The following is a 3,389-nucleotide window of genomic DNA, read 5'->3' on the forward strand; positions in this document are numbered from 1 at the left end:
GTGTTTTGCGGGTACTATTTAATGAAGCTGCCAGTTGAGGACTTGTGAGGTGTCTGTTCTCAAACTAGACACTCTAATGTACTTGTCCTCTTGCTCAGTTGTGCACCGGGGCCTCACACTCCTCTTTCTATTCTGGTTAGAGCCAGTTTGCGCTGTTCTGTGAAGGGAGTACACCGCGTTGTACGAGATCTTCAGTTTCTTGGCAATTTCTCGCATGGAATAGCCTTCATTTCTCAGAACAAGAATAGACTGACGAGTTTCAGAAGAAAGTTATTTGTTTCTGGCCATTTTGAGCCTGTAATCGAACCCACAAATGCTGATGCTCCAGATGCTCAACTAGTCTAAAGAAGGCCAGTTTTAATTATTCTTTAATCAGAACAGTTGTCAGCTGTGCTAACATAATTGTAAAATGATTTTCTAATGATCAATTAGCTAATCCAAGTTAATCATTTTAAAAGGCTAACACAACGTGCCATTGGAACACAGGAGTGATGGTTGCTGATAATGGGCCTCTGTACACCTATGTAGATATTCCATTAAAATCAGTCGTTTCCAGCTACAATAGTAATTTACAAAATTAACAATGTCTACACTGTATTTCTGATCAATTTGATGTTATTTTAATGGACAAAACATTTGCTTTTCTTTCAAAAACAAGGACATTTCTAAGGGTCCCAAAACTTTTGAACGGTAGTGTGTATATATACAGTACCAGTCAAAAGTTTGGACACACCTACTCATTCAAGGGTTTTTCTTTATTTGTACTATTTTCTACATTGTAGAATAATAGTGAAGACATCAAAACTATGAAATAACACATATGGAGTCATGTAGTAACCAGAAAAGTAACCAGAAAAACAAATCTAAATATATTTGAGGATCTTCAAAGTAGCCACCCTTTGTCTTGATGACAGCTTTGCTGTCATTGGCATTCTCTCAACCAGCTTCACCTGGAATGCTTTTCCAACAGTCTTGACGGAGTTCCCACATATGCTGAGCACTTGTTGTCTGCTTTTCCTTCACTCTGCGGCCCAACTCATCCCAAACCATCTCAATTGGGTTGCGTTCAGGTTATTGTGGAGGCCAGGTCATCTGATGCAGCACTCCATCACTCTCCTTCTTGGTCAAATAGCCCTTACACAGCCTGGAGGTGTGTTAGATCATTGTGTTGTTGAAAAACAAATGATAGTCCCACTAAGCGCAAACCAGATGGGATGGCGTATCGCTGCAGAATGCTGTGGTAGCCATGCTGGTTAAGTGTGCTGTCATGACGTGGCCCTTTCTGGGTATAGATCGTGGCATCCCCCCCGCTCTCTCTCTCTCTCTCCTACACCCAGGTTCTGTTATCTCAGGTCGTAAATTCCGGGCGGAGACTCTCTCCCCCTGGCCATGCAGAAAGAGAGACACTTAGAGAGAACAAAGGATTTCACATGGCGAACTCCTAAATCCCCAAAATAGAAATTTGATACAAAAGGTTCACTTGTGAGAAGGTGGGATTTGTTTGTGGACACTTAAGGGATGGGTATGACGAGTGTGTTTCATTTTGTAACCTCAGAGAGAACAGGAAACACACACAACTATATCTCTGAATATGTACATTTCTCAATTATGGGCTTTGCATCTAATTCTTGTATAAAATGAATGAGTAAAGATGAAACTATTTGTGAAATGATGTAAGGTGATGTTAAACCCTTAATGAAAGAGAATTGTATTCCCTTTAAAGTTTAACTAAGTCATGGGCACGCCCCCGTGAGCACAGACAAGATCTGGCGTGATACGCCTTTACGAATAAAAGCCCCTCCTGAGGAAATCCTCTTCCGACCACACGTTCCTCGATGGACACGAGGGGGCACAGGTTGAGTTTGCACCACAAAAACCTCAGTATAAGCTAAGGTTGTAATGGTTGTTGAATTCCCAACCATACCACGTGGAGCATTGGCTACACTGCTGGAAATGGTTAAACTCTGAGACTGTCAATCCCTACAGAATAAGAGCAAATCTTAGAAACGAATCACTAGTCTGCGGCTAGAAATTATGTCAACCTGGGATGCGAAAACCGACAACCGCCGAAACATTTATTTTATGAGAACATTTCGGAATAGTACTCTTAAGTATTCATTCTAACCACGAAAGACTTTGATCTTCAGGGAAGCAGAGAGAGAGATTATGATGAACTGACTCTCCAACAGAAGGACTGACGATTCCAACAAAGATCACGACAACACACTGGGCGTAAATATATATTCATTGCAATTATTCCCGAATGAGTGAGCGTTCATGTGCAAAGGATTAGCATTTCAATTAATATAATTATCAACTGTGTAGTGACTCCTTTTGTCTTTCCCGCCCTTCTCAGTCCACATCCACTTCCCTTTGTTCACCAAGCCGTCATATCGGCTCAGCCCACTAGGGAACCTCCCCTATCATTTCCTTGTAACCATATCTACTGTTGTTTGTTCATGCATTTCTGTGATTACTTAGTTAGTTAGTAAATCAATTATTAAGACAATTGGTGTATGGATGATTCATAGTAAAGGCTGAGTTCGTGCAGATAACCAACAATTTGTGATGTTTGGAATGAGACTAACGTTAGGTAAAGAATAATTCATTAATTAGAAGACTAATTGATCAGATATTAAAATATCTGAAGAGTTATATTAGGAAAATTATGACTTTGTAATCTTAAGATTTTCCTTGGTGCCCCGACTTCCTAGTTAATTACATTTACGTGATTAGTTTAATTATGTAATAATAATTAGAGAATTGATTGATAAAATAACAGTCTTCACTTTAATGATGCCAAAGACACGACATATTATGACGCCCCATGCAAGGATTCTAAGATAGAATTGGACTTTGCTTTTGAATGATATATATATATATCAATTGAGCAAAATTAATTGTACAGACTGCATTGTATACAGATATTGGTTGTGTGTTTCCATTTGAAAAAGCTTCCGGTCATGTGTCATTACTGTCAGAGCAATGAGTTGTAAATTCCAGATTTAGTCCATTAGGCCAAACTGTACTATTTCTGTCGGTCAATATACATTTCTAGAGCAAGGGCATAGAGCCAGTAATGTTAGAAATGAAAGAGATCTCTTCGGTGACAGAGCCAAAGTTCTGTGCACCTACCGTGCTAAACCATTGTGGGTAGGCCACAGGAGTATCTGTATTTATGTACCGTGTCGCTCCGGTCAACATAATGCTAGCAAACTAAGCCGAATGGGTTAATGTGAGACGTCACTAGTAAACCCCCCTTTCCATCGTGAAGGGGACCCTATTTTGTGCTTGGAAGTTAGATTTCTGTATAAAGTAGGATTAGTTTAGCACTAGATGCTACAGCTAACAATGGGAAAACATAATTTTTCTTTTTCCTGTGTCACGTT

The sequence above is a fragment of the Salvelinus sp. IW2-2015 genome, linkage group LG1 (assembly GCF_002910315.2).
Source record: "Salvelinus sp. IW2-2015 linkage group LG1, ASM291031v2, whole genome shotgun sequence".
In the NCBI taxonomy this organism is placed as follows: domain Eukaryota; kingdom Metazoa; phylum Chordata; class Actinopteri; order Salmoniformes; family Salmonidae; genus Salvelinus; species Salvelinus sp. IW2-2015.